The sequence below is a fragment of the Triticum urartu genome, chromosome 2A (genome assembly GCF_056163025.1).
Source record: "Triticum urartu cultivar PI428250 chromosome 2A, HENAU_Tu73, whole genome shotgun sequence".
NCBI lineage: Eukaryota > Viridiplantae > Streptophyta > Magnoliopsida > Poales > Poaceae > Triticum > Triticum urartu.
In genome coordinates this window covers 31487369-31504827 of record NC_141874.1, presented here as the reverse complement: position 1 = coordinate 31504827, position 17459 = coordinate 31487369, and the positions used below count along the sequence as shown (strand labels likewise).

The window sequence follows — 17459 nt, the reverse complement described above, 5'->3', positions numbered from 1 at the left end:
CAAAATTAACTTTTGCTCTCCTTGTGCTATATACAACCTTATGTATTGCAGAAAGTTTTGAACACAGCGGTTGTTAAATATAAAACATTTTGGAAAGAGTAGTATTATATACTTCTCTATCTTTCAGAACTAATTAAGAAAAAAAGATTCCACATTGATTGCATACAAAGATATTATCTGATTAAATTTGCTCAAGTAAAATATTCACAATATAGGTTTTCTCATAGTCATCTCTTGAATGGCATAAGAAGTTATAAAAGTCTATTTTGGGGACATAAAGATCAGGTCCCGTTTTTTTAATAATACCGGTTCTCACTCTCAATTTGGTCGATTGTGAAGCTTGTTGTTCCGTTTATTTTGTTGCGGACAGCAGAATCCTCCAGACAATGACATGGCAAATTTGTACCTGGTACCTGCTGCATGTACACACACATGAATACAGGCGTAACATTAAGAGCAATGGGTAGTATAGACAACGGTTACGGTAATATCAATATAGAGACGAATTGATTAGATGCCTCAACATGCATGTACCACTGTGTAAACCAATTGATTGCATACCTTTCAGCTGTTCTCACGTGTGTGCTCCTGCAACCGTGTAGAATCGGTTAAGCTAGCATTGTGCACTTGCACAACTTGCAGAAGATCAATCAAGTGTTTAGCTCACGTATATGCATCTTGCCAGGAAGTAATTGACAGAAGGCAGCATATACGCGTATGTCCGTATGTGCGTGCGAGATTGAGATGCGACGTGTAGTCTGCCTGCAACAGCTGATGTTGTTCCATCGCTTTGAAAGGATCCATCAAGCAAGCTTTTTGCACTTGCACATCTCGCTAGAAGATCAATCAAGTGAGAAGTTGGAAAGTAATCAATTGGCAATAAGAGCTGGAGGATGGCCGGCGGCATGGGATTGACTGATGGTTGCTGCATGAGCGAGCGGCGGATATGATGGAGGAAAAGGATTTGACAAAAGAAGGCGATGAGGAACAATTGATCTGAACTCGTTCGCCCGGCAGTGCGTACGGGGGATGCAATCTGGCCGTCCGTTCATCCACCATACAGAGCTGCACGCAGCCCCGATGCCTCGGTCGATCAGACGGCCAGTCTGCATACATCAGCGATATGTGTGATGAAGGAAGCGACTAAATTGAAGGACAAATTCTCTCACATAACTGCAATAGCAGAACAAATCCATCGGATTCAACTACCTTAATTTTCTTGTACGTGGAGAAAAGTACGACCCTACTCAAAGTCGAACTCATGTTCCCAATGGGATGCAGCCATGCAGATACGTATATTCCGGCAAGTACTCATGGAGCTGCCACCGGTGATTACTCTCCGGCAAAAAGATCAAGCATGATTAGCCTCTAATCCTCAGCAGTCCACTTTGTGAGGTAACAGCTCGCTCATCAATATTCAGTGCACCCAGCGTGTTTGTACAGTTGGCGCTCTTCCGCCGTCTTCCTCTCATAATGCAATCGCAGCTCACCTGCGCTTCGTCAAAAACAATCTATAGGTTCCCTGGAATACGCATGCCTATCATTGTGAGATGGGGTTTTTCTTTTGCTGACCTAGAGGAAGAGAAGAGTCGTGAGATAAAGGGAGAGGGGCACCGTTGCCTATCGTTTGAGAACAGGAGATTTTTCTATCTGGCTTAGCGAGAGGATATTGAGTCGTGAGAGATTGCAGGAGAGGCAAAGGGCAGGTTCCCATCTTCAGATATGCTACTTCATCCGACGACTCATAATTTCTAGGGATTTTTTTTCAACGTGGGAATTCTCTGGGAGTTATCAAAAGATCTACACCGTTATAATTCGGCCCCACTAAAATAAACGGCTCATAATTTCTAATTAACGTAGGAATTTCTAGGGAGTCCATGATTAGTAGAAGTAAGTAAGTAAGTAAGTATAAGTAAATATAAGTATAAGTATAAGTATAGATATAGATAGATAGATATAGATATAGATATAGAAGTATAGATAGATATAGATATAGATAGATATAGAAGTATAGATATAGATTATAGTAAGTACTAGCAGTTTATCTCAAGCTGCAACAATCACCTGGCCTCCCTTGGGTTAAGTGGTTCTTTGCTCAGCATCCGTACCACTGTCAAATAATCCCTTACGATGTTCCTTTCTTTGGAAAACAGCAATCGCAGAACTTTACGCTGTTCAGGAAATTGCCTTTGCTCTCACTTATAATGGCTCCAACAGCTTCTTCTGGTCCGGCACCTGTGTCGCTACTAACTGCCTCATAGAACCTTTTTTCTAACCTATTCTCCCACTCCATCAATAAAAACATTTCAGTCACAAAAAAAAAACATTTCAATCTTGATTGTCATGCAAGACGGGCTACTCTCTAACCTTGGAATCGTTTACTAATGTCTCTGCCGTAGAACTGGTTAAGGAGCTTTTTTTGTTGCAGGACTTTCGCCTAGAGGACCAACCAGACAAAAGATTCACCATCCACGGTTTGCCCTTCTCCTTCAAGATGGCACGACATGACATATGCTCAGCTCATGTCCACGTACGACATACATAGACCCCAACACGACTCATTGGGATGCCCAAGGCCCTAAAGTGTTTTTTTTCTGCATTCCTATTATTCATAGAAAGGTTCATTACAACATTGTACGCAAATGTATTGTGATGATCCTTCGGAAGATGCACTCTACCTTTTCCTCCATGCCCTGATGCTTGCCAGATTTGGGCGAGGCTCGGTTCCACACAAGTTTGGACACCCTACTTCAGGATTGGGACATCTGCACACTGGATGGGTTCGACCAATCCGTCCGGCCCAATGTGCTCCTCACCATCTTCTTGAAAACTCAGGCCTGGAGGAACCCGATGGTTTTCCGCGACAAGTCACTCCCCAACCTCACTATCATCAGAAACATTCTTTATGATGCCCGTTGTGGACTCATCTGTTTAAAGAACCTAGTCAAAAGGCAAACACTATGCCATGGCGTCAGTACCTCTCCTCGTGCATCGGTGCCTCATTGTAAATCTTGGAACTTGAACCCATGGTTCACCCTTGAGTAATATATACATGTGGGGATGTGTTTAGTAACATAATAGTGTTTCACACCACGACTGAGTCATTCCCATGAATGTGTCCTTTTGCTGCGTCTGTAACCCTGTATACTTGGATCTCACTATTGAAGATGAACGGGGCGCTTGCTAAACACTGCAATGAGGAGGAGAATATTCGACCTCCATTCTTTGTGATGCAAGATGAATATTAGGACTGGTTGGTACAAGAAAATGACGGAGAAATCATGCTTCTTCATTTTTCCTTTGAACAAAGCTCTCCGCATGCAATTGGTTTTTCTTTACAGTAAAAACTCGGAATGTCTGTTCTCTTTTCTCTTTCCTTCTTTTCCCTCACAAAAAGGAGAGAAAAGAAAATCTGAAATTTTGGGTCTTTTTTACTTCAGTTGTCGCCGCAGTGTCCCGTTCCCCACAGTCGCCCTCCTTAGCCTTCATTCCCCGCCGCTCCGCTCGAGCTGACGCCGCAGGCCGTTGTCTGAGCCTCTCCTCTGCCTCCAGCTTGATTCATCCTCCACCCCAACACTACACTATGCTAGGCTAGATCTCGTCTCCACCATGCATCCTTGGCGCGCCAGTCCTTCTTCTTGAAAGGCTATGCATGCACTTGAAGGCAGACTCCGCACATGGTGTTCGACATGGTGGCGGAGTCATTCCGGCACATGCGCTCACCACTGGTGAACCCTGGGCATGTTATGCGCTTGTTTGACATGGGTGGCAAGCTTGCAGTGCCCACCAACAAGGATCAAGCTGATGGGAGAAACTCGAACCTCTTTGTTCAGGTTGATCGTGCCTATGGTAACTCAAGGTCAATAACCATCGGAGATTGGTTTAGAGAATGTATCCAAGAATCAACGCCACCATGACCATTACTCCCTCCATTCCACAATGTAGTGCTTCCTCTATCTACGTGCTTCAACTTTGACTGTAAATTTAACTACCAAGACCGATTGCGGCGGGAGCAAAAATTATATCAGTGAATTCGTATTCGAAAGAAGTTTTCAATTATATAATTTTTTTTCTCCCGCCGCAGTTGGTCTCGTTGGTTAAATTTATGGTTGGACCTCGGGAAGCGCGGGCGCACTATATTTTGAAATGGAGGGAGTACAAAATACATGCAACACTGCCTTGTTTTCAATGTTCCTTGATTTACCATTCTATTTGCGGTAGATTTTTTCTTGATTTCTCGAGTGACGTGGCACAAGAGATGAAACACAACATGTATATTTCTGTTTTCAGACTCACAGATTCTCTGTTGTAACTGGTAAGATGAAAACAATTTTTAAGCATGCTAATTATACTGTTGACTTGCATGTGACCCTTGGTTCGATAAACCGAGCAATGTCTATGCTTTTTTGGTTCCATGGTTATCCCCCCCCCCCCCCCCTTCTTTAGTTATTGTATACTTTCTAGGTAAAGGAATGGCTTTTTTCATCATTTTACTATCAAATCTTTGAGTATCTTCCTCAATTGGTGTAGCATGTGGTTTGTAATGTGTAGTTGGTACAACATGTTTTTCTTGGGCATTGTATCTTCGCCTATCTTTATAGGTTCGGTAAGCATATATCATAGTACTATGGCTTTTCACTAGTGTCATTCAATCATTAATTAACGTTGCAGTATCTCGGTAGATGGTGAGTGATGAGGTGGATCACACACACCATATCCTTATAAGTATCTTCTTTCTGGAACAAGACCACAATGCAAATAACCAATGTTGGCGGCAAGCATAGAATAAATCTTTCTTTCCATGAGAAGTAATATGTAACTCGGATTGAGAGATATTGGGAAATTAGCTGTGAAGCAAATATCCTTGATAATGTTTGCAACAATAATTTCTTGGCACCCAAACATGTGTGGTTCCTAGTCTATGAAGTGGTACTTTCTCATCAAAAAATGAGCTACAAATTTATTTCATCCTATCCTAACCTTCCTACAAACCCAGTAGTTCAACCTCAGCTCTCAGTGGAAGAGGTCAACAATGGCCACGTTCTGCTGGCAAGTGGGTTGGAGACTAGGCAACCACTAGCAGGTTGTTTATCATCCTCACATTTGGTTCCTTTAAACCAGAGGAAGGCTTGTGTCTTTGATATCTCCACAAGTTTGTTGGGGTCAGAGCCGGAGGCAATGGAGGGACGAGCATCTTCACACTTCAGGACCATCAGCATGACGTTTGGGCGCTTCAGTCCTGGTTCATGCTGCCAGTGATGGGTACCAGGCGTTTCAATGATCAGGGAGACGTTCTTGTCAGCTGTTATGGCCAGTTGTTGCACTGTGACCAAAAAGGAAATTTGGTAGCCAACTTCCCGTTTGATGATACCCTAAAAAAACTTCCAGTTTGATGAGGACCTGCCGGTGGTTCTTCCTCACAGCCTTAAAGAGAGTTTTATTCAGCATACATTTTTCCGAGAAGACGAACAAGTGATTCCTGTCGACTCTTCCAGATATCTCATTTTGTGCCTCTTGAGTAAGTTGTTCTTGGATTCTCCTTATTCAACCTCCCATAATTTTGAAACAAAAATACAATTATCTTCAATCAGAGAACCTGTTCTAGAACTGAGCGATTTGGCAGCACCATAACTCAGTTTTGCACACCGAGTTATTAAAACAAAACACCATATAGCTAAGTTTTGCACATTGAGAATTTCATTCAAAACTTGTTAGTACTTTGTCCACGTGCTTCCTGAGGTTGGAAGATGACTTTGGCCATGTTGAATACTGGAGGAATCCATTATCTGTTCTTCTAGGGACCATCTTTTTTTTTCATTCTATTCTTAGGTTCTACCACCATCACATAATAACGTCCATAGTTATCATTTGAAGTTAATCAATAAGTATATTGGCATTCCTCAGTGTTTGGTTTGTCGCTGCCTATGTGGTGCCTCTGCCATCAAGGCATCATCATGTCGCTTGGGTCCAGCACATCCTGGGATACCGCCTTTGTGATTGGTTCTCTGCTAAGCGAAGATGGTTCGATTAGAGGCACTTCTCCGTTAAGAAGAAATATATCCTATTATATTTGCGCAGTCAGAATTTCAAAACTAGTATCGACTATGTTACTGTTTAGTGCAGACACTATGCTGAAATCAGCATGTTCACTGACAACTCTGATGGATTAACTTCATGTGAGGCTCCTGTGTTCAGTTGATGCCGCATCTTTTTTCAGATATTTATTGCTATTAGCAGCGTTACATAAATTTCCTTCTGCTGCATGCTTACGGGGCTTATTTGAAGCCTCATTATGTAATATGTTTAACCTACTGACTCTGGATGTCTCCGATGTTCTTTCCGGCAGTGTAATTCTACTTGAGTCAGTGCCAATGTTAGGAGCAGTACTGCGCTACAATGGGAACATTAATATTTATGTTTGTCACCCGTTGTGTCATGTATATGTAAGGTATAGGCGCTACAATAGGAACTGTTTAGAATTGCCCGGCGTGTGGATGACTCTGGGGTAGTTAGGTAGTAAGCTAGTGTTTTGATGTGCTGAAATGTTCTCAAATAGCTCTGTTGCTTTTCTTCCCTTTGGCTCAGACTTGATAAGATCCTCTGAGAGAGATGTTGAACTTCTTCAGTAAATCTCTCCTTGTAATAATTCTGCTGCAACTACTTTCTGGCTGGAGCCGAGAGCTGTTAACAGTATGGTGTGGTTTTGCCTTTGCTTTTTAATAAAAGTTGGGGCAGGGGGGCAACCCCTCTCAATTCAAAAATAAATAAAAATCTAGTAGTTATTAGACAATGTGGCCCCCCAAACTGTTGCCAAAGAAATCGCTTATGTTTTAGTGCAAGCTGTGCATAGGAGATCATGCTGGTACTCTTAAACATTAAAATGGATGAGTAGATTATGATGAAGTTGCGTGATCATGACACGTTGCAGCTGATGGTGAAGTCAACGTTCATGTGGGAGAGATTGTGGAGAAAACACAATACTGTACGGATATGAAATGTCTATGTTCCCCTAAGAAATATAGGTTGGATTTTTTTGGTACTCCCACGGTCCCACCCCATCTTGAGGACTAATATGGGGTACCATTATCATATACTTCCTCTGTTCCATAATATAGTGTGTATAGATTATTTCAAAAGTCAAACTTTGACCAAATTTATAGAGAAAACTATTATATCTACTAGAACCTACATCTTATGATGAATCTTATGTTATACTTTTGGCATTCTAGGTGTAAATGTTTTTCTTCACAAACTTGGTCAAAGTTTGGGTGGTTTGACTTTTCACAAAGCACTACATTATGAAACAGTGGGAGTATAACTTGTATGTGTACAAGTACGATTTTTGAAGTCTAAAAACATTACCAGAAGAGCAGCCACATCGTTGAAAGAAAAACACTTGAAACTTTGAGTTTACATATCGCCACATATATGTAACTTCTAATAGATTTTAGAAACAAAATAATGACCCCGTCTGTTGCAGCAAATAGTTAGATAGCTCCATAACATTCTGATGATTCAAGTTTTAGGTTTAAATTCTGTGCTGGGAGCTCACTTTGCCATAACAATAGAACATAGGTATGTTGGGCAAATTATTAGCGGGAGTAGCCACTGTTTTAAGATAACACAGACTTTGGCAGTGCTACAGGAGGCGCGCGTACTGCTGGCTAAAGGACTAGTTGTGGTAAGATTCTCATAGAATGGTTGAGAAATAACTTTGTGAAGCTGCGCAAAGAGATTGAGAACACCATGGCACACTTCAACTCTAGGAGCAACGAGAGTAGCACGCATCTTCTTCCTAACACCTCCCATCCTCACGACAACAATTAGAGTTGCACCCATTACTGCATAGACTAGTCATAGATCTATGCACACACAATTATCCATACCACTGCTTCACACTTCCGGCGTTTATATAAAGGATGCAAAGAAGTGAGAAAAAGAGTACACATTGTAAATATCACGTTCTGAGGAAATTAGTGGGTGGTGTAAATTAAGGATCTGTTTGTCAGACAAGTAGTGGGTAGTGTAAATTAAGGTGATAGTAGGTGAAATATGAGAGCAATAATTGTATACATATGTATAGTCAGTACTATATGTAACATGTCATGATACTAAGAAATGATAAGCAACAAGGGTAAAAAAAGAGAATGCAAAAAGGTAACTCATGGCTGTTGCAAAGCTAGTGACGACTCATTGGTAAGTCTTATGGTTCTCCATTCTTGAATCGAGCAGCTTGTGTGGTATGCTCTCACACCCTTCTTTTTTCGGAGGATGAACCATAAAAATATTGTGTCCACCTTGGAATTTACTTTCTGAGTGCTTAAGATGGGGATGATCTGATTATGCCTATGCTTGTTCGGCAGGAAATGGCACGCAGTTGCATTGAGTTGTTCTTAGGGATGATCAAATATCTCATTGCGCAAGCAAGGTGATATGATTATGTTGTTAATCGTACATGGCTGCTCCAAGTCCAGGGCTTCCGCAATAAGACAGTATAATACAAGCTCTTGGTTTTAGGGAAGGACTAAAAATACAAGCTCTTGTTTCAGACAGTATAATACAAGCTCTTGTAGGTTTCAGTATAATACAATGATTGTTGCTTTACATATAAAGCAGGGCGAAACCCTTTTTCAGTATGCTGAAATCAGCATGTTCACTGACAACTCTGATGGATTAACTTCATGTGAGGCTCCTGTTCAGTTGATGCCTTAGGCTTTTTCAGATATTTATTGTTGTTAGCAGCGTAACCTACTGACTCTGGAAGTCTCTGCTGGTCTTATAGGCAGTGCCGATGTTAGGAGCAGCACTGCGCTACAATGGGAACATTAATGACTTTGGCTCGCTGAAAAAAATAAAGCACTATAGCGTATTTAGGCCCTGTTCGGCAGCTCTCCGCTCCGCAGCTCCCGGCCGAAGCGGAGCGGCCTGCAGTGTATTTTTGTGGAGCTGTCAACAGAGCTAGCCAAGGCTGATTGTAAGGACATTGAGATTTGAGTAATGCAAAGATTTTACCCGCAAAAAAAAGGGGTGCTCCGTCGGCTCCCGTATTTTACGGAGCTGGAGAGCTGCCGAACGGGGCCTTAAAGTTGTCTCTCTAAATAATAAGTGTACAAGGTCTCGCTAATAGCATGCTATAGCGCAATATAGCACGCTAATAGCATATTCTGAGGCCAGCGCTATTTTGCTGTAGCACGTGATTTTTTTTTCTTTGTCGGGCTGTATATTTTTTCCATGGAAAAAGATCCACTTTCCACGGTCCATAAGAAGAGAAGTCCAAGCGCGCGGCACCCAAACAAACGGGCCTGGCCTGCCATCCAACAGGCAGGGGATCGATTCTTACCGCTCTCAAACGCATACCGTGCCCTAGGGTACGGGCGAAGCACGGCGGCGACATCGCCTACGCCCTCCTCCTTCCCCATCTCCATCGCCGCTCTACGGTTCACACTTCTCCGGCGGGCCTCCCTACAGCCTTCTTTTCCTGCATACGTGCCTTCACCGGCAACTCCAGCATGGCGGCGGGTTCGCCGGAGCAGTTGCCACGAGGCGTGAAGGTATTGGAGACCGTAGAGCTGACGGAGCGAGAGAAGAAGATCTTCCAACGGCTTCTCGATGTCGTCCGTCACTTCAAGCTCGGCACTGAGCTTCACGTCGCCGGTGGTTGGGTTCGGGACAAGGTGATTGATCTTTTTATTCTCTTTTTGTGGTTTATTAGGCAATATGAGTTCTTCCTTTCTTCTTTGCTCGCGGCAGACACACAGAGCGGGGAAGCTTCTATAACTTTGTTCTAGTTTTTGCTTTGATGAGGGCATCTCCGAAGGAGACCCTCAAAGCTGTTGTATATGTCTGAATTGTGGTATTCGGATTATTTTTGTCCACTTTTGTTTTTCAGTGGGATCCCTTTCGGTCTAAACTGGAAGCACTTGGGGGAGCTATGCAGGAGTCCGAACATTCACTTGACTAACAAAAAGCAACCACGTGGTCTTCCTCTTTTTCTATCTTTCCCCTCTCTCCTCCAAACCGTACACCACACACACATATCCAACCCAGAGTTTTGATTATTATTTTTTTGCATTTTTCTTGCCCCAGGCTAAGATGGCCGAATTTTGGTCGTTACAAAAATTTCTTCCAAATCTCGGACGAAATTGCAGAACTGAAATTTGATTTTTTGAACAAAATTTGACTGGGCCAAAATTATTTGCCCAAAAGAGATTTTTTTCACCCTAGGCCGAGATGGCTGAAATCCAAAAAAATTTGGCCGGAAATCAAAACTCCGATCCAACCAAAAGCAACCACATGCATGGTCTCCCTCTCGTCTCTCTCCCTCCAACCGGACAATTGAGGTTAATTTGTGAATAAGCATTGGATGACTCTCTCTCGCATCATGTCCGCGGACCACATACGGACGTGAAAAAGGACATTTGCGGTGTTCGGTTTGGGGCTAGCATTGGAGATGCCCTGATTACCCTTTTATAATGTCTGGGTAACAGATTGTTGAATTTGCATAAAATCAGTCCTTTTGTACCGAGGTTTACGAACGGTGCTCTGTTCTATATGTAAATCTTCTATCAAGGGGGCCAAGTGCTCTTAAAAAGTGTTTTAAACAGAAAATCATCACTAATTTTGCACTCTTCATTAAAAAATGAAACAAATCCATGATGTTTGGGAGGTCCAGGCCCCTTGCTGGCCCCCCTCTCTCCGCCACTGATTCTGCCTGTTTGACACTAATCAGCATCTGCTTGCAATTTCTATATGAAATAACTGTTGGCTAGTTTTTTGACTTCATTGTTACCTTAACAGCTATTAGGGAAAGAACCTGTTGACATTGACATTGCTCTTGATAATATGACGGGCAAGGATTTTGTGAGTACGTAAATAAGTACGCAAAGGTGAGACTGGAGGAGGAGGAAGGAATCCATATTATACCACGGTATGCAATTCTCTTTATGCTAATCCTCATGAGTGACTTATTACTGTTATGCCACTTTACACATGCTTGGTCAAAAAGGAATAGTTCCCATCAAATACCATGGCTATCTGTTTATTAATTAACTTGTGTGATAACGTTTATTAGTTTTTTTTTTTGCAGCAACCCTGATCAATCAAAGCACTTGGAAACTGCTAACATGAAGATTTTCCTAAAAGTTGTTGATTTTGTTAACTTGAGGTCTGAAAAATATGTTGGGAGCAGCCGTATTCCTACCATGGTGTGTACTTATCTAGTGTCCCTTTACATACTCATATTATTGAGCTCAGTGTACACAATACATATAAGAGTAATTTTTTATCATTGTGAGATACTTTACAACCTGCTTATGGCCGTATTATGTTTTCAACTTGCAGAAGTTTGGCACAGTGGAAGAAGATGCATACCGTAGGGACCTAACAATGAATAGGTAACACAATGATATTCCATTTAAGACGTGCTTGTGTTTTGTCTGAAGCTTTTCTTTGATCATTAATGTTGATACGAGTTTAAAATCAAAACTACAACACAAGTTATTCTTTAGAATCCCTGAATTTATATTTTTCAAAATAAATTTGACAGTTTATTCTTCAACATCAACAATAACTCTGTGGAAGATTTTACTTTAAGAGGTAAGTTTGCAGTACTTCTATGGCACGGCATAATAAATTCTCATGAGTGAAATGTAAGTGTCGTCCTTAACCTGTCGACCTCATGAGTGAAATGTAAGTATTGTCCTCTAACTTCTCAGAGAGTATCATCCATGTCCATGAACTTTCAAAGTGCGCTTTTGAATCTTCAACTTATGTTCACTACTAGTCCAAACCAGGCCGGTCGTCATCTTGGTGCCTTGTGGCATATTGACTCACCTACACTCTTTTAAGGTGAGCCCAGCCAATTTCACATATCTATTCTCTCTTAAAATTGGACATGCGTTGTGAAACTCACCTTCCTTCTTTTCTTGCTCATCTGACACGCATGGCCATGGCCATTATTCCCCTCTACCTAACAAACCACACATGTGATGTCGGCTTACAATGTGACACAGGTACCAAGATGCTAACTTTGATGGTTAAGACCTGCTGTAAACAACTTAACAAGTTTGAGGACCCAGAACCACATTTTCAAAGTCCGTGGAGATGAAGTTAGAGGACTTCCTATGCATTTTATTCTAAATTAATGGGGCTGTCTTACAATACAAATGCTGCTATGTCATTGACTCATTGTGAAGGTATTGATGACCTCAAAAAGGGCCTTATTGCCACTCCTTTACCTGCCAAAGCTACCTTCTTGGATGACCCACTTAGAGTTCTTCGAGCAATTCGATTTGGTAAGTTTAAACATCTCCTAGTTGATCTTAACATTTCTATATGCCAATTTTCATATTACAGAACTATTCATGAAAGTTACTTCCTATGATTGTGGATAACGGATAAATGTAACCAGTGTATAATTTTAGTTGCGAACTTAAGAAATTGCTTATGTTCCATTTATAGATAAATGTGGCTCCAACTATTTGATCAAATAATTGAGATCACGATGTTATGAAAATGTGACATTCCAATATTTAGTATTTTGGGACGTTGCCCCTTCTAATGAACGTTGCTCCCCTGGGGTGGCTAGCAAAATTTGATTTGACCTTCTCCAATAAAAAAAAATCATGTGTAGTTCTTTCTTCTGCTCCCCTCTATGGCTCTATACTTGTTAGGAAAATCACCATCGTGGTTGACCTTCTAGGCATATAAAATTAAAACTAGTTGATGGTATTGCGTGTAATTCTTCTCGGGCAATGCTCGATTCGATAGCCCTCTCCCACAGCTTCATAACTCCCTGGTAATTAGTACACAACGTTGGATATCTCCCCTGTTCTGAAGAAGGATTTGTTTCTGCTGTGTGCATTTCTTGATCTAAGAAATGGACAATGAATTATAATGAGTACCCAAACTTGTTCGGTGATGTCATCTAAGTCCTTGAATTATTAGTTTGCAGTTTTATGCTCCTATACTTGCTATGTTCGTGATCCAAACCTCACTTATTGGTCTGCATACATGGCATCCATGTCATCTAATTTTGCCAACTCATCATAAATTCACCGTTGGTCCCCAATAAATTCCAATAAACAAACAAAACCTCTGATGAGATCCTACATAAAGATGATAATAGTTGAGGCCCCTAAACTAATTAATAGTTCAGAACCAAACGGGTATAGGGGCTGCAACTGTAAGAATGTAAGAGCACATCTAACCAATCCCCTAAAAGCCTATATCTCCCTTGCACCTAACCAAACCCTCAAACCGTTAGAGGAGGATAATTCGAAGGAGTTAAGTTTACTCCAACGCACAACTCTCCTATTTTTACTCCTCTGCGACACCACTCCTTAAAAAACATCCCTTTCCTTCCTCCTGTCGCCCGCTGCCGGAATCCATGCCGCAGGCTGTCGGCCGCCCTGGTGACCGCAAAATGGAAACCCCCGATGCTCTCACAACTCCGGGGACCCTCGCCGGTGATGAGGAACTTCATAAAATCATGCTTGTGCGGCTGTATGGCGCCAGCTGTGTGTGCTCGTCCTACAATGGCTGCCACGTACTGGAGCTCCCATGGCGTCCTGCAACACCCGCGCTGCCACCGGCCAAGGCCTTCTAGCCTGTTGTGCAAGTACACCATGCACGCACACGCACACCACATACAGGCATACCACACACGCACTCACACCACACACTCACCTGGTAGGCCGCCGTCATGTTCGATGGCGAGCATGACCAAACCTTCAACTAGGTAGCATGGGCGCAGGCGCATTGGACCTCACCGTGGTGGGGAAGACCGGTGGCGAGGCGGCGGAATCAGGGCTGGGCGACATGTCGTTCCTGTGTGCGGTTGAGGTGCTGCTCCGGCTGGGCGCGTCGGAAGGAAGGAGATGAACAGAGACTTCCATGTGGGGTTAGTTCATTTGAGGAGTTAAATTTGATGGTTCGGTTACATCCAGCCACCGTTGGAGGAGTACAATTTTTAGTTACAGATACTCTATCGTTTGCTCCTCTAAATTATAAGGTGTCGGTTAGACATGCTCCAACACTTAATTGAAACATCCTATTTCTTTGTGTAAGCTCATCTTTATCTTTTGCAGCTGCTAGATTCAACTTTACATTATCCGATGAGTTGAAGGAAGCTGCTTCGGATGAAAAGGTGAAATTGGGACTTGGTTGCAAGATTAGCAGAGAACGTATTGGCAAGGAGGTTTGATGTCTACACTACCTATCATCTGACAGCTTTTTGCTTATTGGTTTCCTGCTTTTGTGAATAATAAAGCTCTAGATGAACTCAGAAAACAACCCTAGTGATAAATCTCTTGCATGTATATTGTGCAGATTAATCTTATGATGTCAGGCAAACACCCAGCTGAAGCAATGTCTCACATCCGTGATTTGGGGTTATTTTACGTTGTATTTTCTTTCCCTGAAACATCTGACCCACCAGGTTTTGACAACTATGACCGGTGTGTCCTTGTTCTGACATCTAGTTATTTTGTGTTTTAGAGCCAGGCAACTGTCTGTACACAGTTTTATTTACTATACTCATTATAGGGATTGGAATAGTAGAAGATACCTATGTGCATTTATCTTTTTATTTACATTAGCACCCATGGTTATCCTGTACTGGTGCAGATGTTGCGTTTCACACATTGAAGCAGCTTGGAACCTTGCAATTTCTGTGCATGACGGCCTTTCTCATCCCATGCTGTCGGTCTGTTTTCTTTTTACTCAGATAATATCTTCTTACCTCTGTTTAAAATGCGTGAGAGCTTAACGACCCTACACTGGCGAACTACTTGAGCCATTTACAGAAAAATGTATATCGAAAATTGAACCTGGAATCGAACTGTTTGTCTTTTTTTGTCTGCAATGATTTATCATAGTATTGTTCTGTTAATATTCAGAGCACCTGTGATGTGATATTGATAATATGTCCTGTCTCAGTTCCCTCAATGCTATTATGGAAAATTATAATTATTTGACTATAATCTCTGTTCTCTCTTGTCTTCCCTTAACATTAGACCTTTTATGGTGTTTATTAGGTTGAACAGCAACAGCTTTACCTCTATAGTGCACTCTTTTTTCCCCTCCGAAAGATGTCCTGCTTGGACGAAAAATCTAAGGAGGTAACATCTAACTTATGCATCATCCAATCATTTGTGAATCCAATGTTTTGTCAATTTGAATGGTATCCATCTGCTACTGTCTCAAGTCTTTTTCTTCTATTGTGTCGCCTGCAGATTCCTGTCACTAGCTATATTATTAAGGAGTCATTAAGGCTGGACGCATATGTTGCTAAATCCGTACGTTCTGTTGAGTTGCCCCCATCGAGTAGCATTTGCTATTGTGACTCCTAGTCTTGTTTAGTGTGGTAACAAATTAATTAACTCGTCGTAATATCTTGTGTGCCTAAAGGTTGTTAACATACATGCTGCCAGCAGAGAGTTTGCTGAATTAGTTCCCCTCTTTGAATCAAATGTCGCTTTGGGAACTCTCAAGGGGAAGCTGGAAGATGAATATCTCGATATACCAACAGACATGTTGAAGCGTGTAAAAGCAGGTCATTTTTAGCTTGCTAATTTTTTTCAAAACTGTCATACCCTGTCCTGATCTGATGCATGTCTTCCTATTACAGTGGAAAACTAAGTTGTATTTTAGACCATAACATTTGACACTGAACGCATTCAGGACTGATACTTGATGAAATAAAGAACTTGTGGCGGGTGGCACTTCTTATATCCATTCTCTCCTATCCAGAAGCTGAAAATGCCCTCAGTCAGCAGGATGAGCTGCGTCGGAGGAAAGAGAAGTACATCAAAGTTGAGCGTTCCATAACTGATCTAGGTAAAGTAAACGGCGGTTGTTGAATTTACGCTTTTCCCATCACCACAAGCGTAGAGATATTTGTATCACATTTTAACACTTTAGGTCTCGACGGGGTGTGGGAGTGCGAGTGGAAACAGAAGCAATTGGTCAATGGCAACACCATAATGGGAGTTCTGCAGGTCAAGTCAGGAGGTCGACTGATTGGAGAATGGGTTGCCCTGCCCGCTTGTAACTGATCACATCAATTGTATCTCAAAAAATGTTGACACAACTAGTATTCCTTTTCACAGAAAGAACGTGTGTTCAAGTGGCGGCTTGCGCATCCGGAAGGAACCATGGATGATTGCATCGATTGGATGAAGCGGTCCCAATCGAAACGCCAAAAAGTAGAATCCAGCATCTGATGGTGACATTTTGAGAATACTTTGTGTATTAGATCCATTGTTTGCGTGATGTTAGCATGATACTGGGACTGCCTGCCAGAACATTGTCTATCTGTGATGTTAGGATGTTCGTTTGCATTATGCAAGGAATCCCAGAATTAAGGAATCCCAGAATAGGACCTGGTGTAGATCGAATGCTATGGTTTTATTACCTGCTTTGCATTATGATGTGTTATGTGCTATTGACCATTATGTACGAAACAGGACCAGGTTTAGATTAAAAGATGCATATTTTTTGTAAGTACTCCCTCCGTTCCTAAATATAGGTCTTTCTAGAGATTTCAACAAGTGACTATATACGGAGCAAAATGTGTGAATCTACACTCTAAAATATGTCTATATACATCCGCATATGGTAGTCCATTTGAAATCTCTAAAAAGACTTATTATTTAGGAACGGAGGAAGTACATCTCATGATTTATAATGGACCTCGAGCAATATATATGCGCCTTGAAGTGTTTATGGATCTGCAGGTGACCATCATCCGGCGAAGAAAGATGATGGGGATGGGCAGTCGTCAGCAACGCGCTGGTGATCATTTATGATTATGTAGGTGCAGATACCATGAGCATCGAAAAGAAGTAAGAAAAACTGCGTGGCAGTTTTTGTGTGCATGTGTTTGCGTGATTTTGATGTGATCGATGTGTGGGCGAAAACGTTCACTTGTCCAACTCATGTTGCCTCTATCAGCGAGAGTCCACACAACTATCAGAATTCTAACTGAAGATCATGAAAAAGAACAATCAAAGGTACATTTTCGGAGAATCAAAAGAACATCATGGTGACATGCTCGTTTTCAAAATCACGCAGTTCTTCCAACTTATTCTAACTTTTGAGCTGGAGCTCTGCTGACACAAGCAAGAGCTCAGTTCTTCCTTATGGGTGGCAGATCGTCATGACCACAGGATATGTATGAAAACAGAAGGGTGAGAAAGAATGTTCAGACAAAACAATAATTCAAACAATTAGCAGACTCAACAATATATATTGCCACCACTCTAACATGGATAGATCCAGAGGCGGAGGACAGAAAAAAATTAAGGTGGGGCGAACTCTTAAGTAAAAAAATGATGCAAAATCATAATAGTCAATACACACTAACAATGCGCGCACATTTATATTTTCATGTGATTCTCAACAGAATATACATGCTCTTCTTCCGTGATATTCACTTGACCTTGATGAGTGGCATGTGT

At 41.8% G+C, this 17459-nt stretch overlaps 1 pseudogene; it reads left to right on the top strand.

Annotated features, from left to right (window-relative positions):
• The first annotated feature begins 3677 nt into the window (after nt 1–3677).
• Nucleotides 3678–16223, top strand: LOC125534789 (CCA tRNA nucleotidyltransferase, mitochondrial-like; annotated as a pseudogene).
• Nucleotides 16224–17459: the final 1236 nt, after the last annotated feature.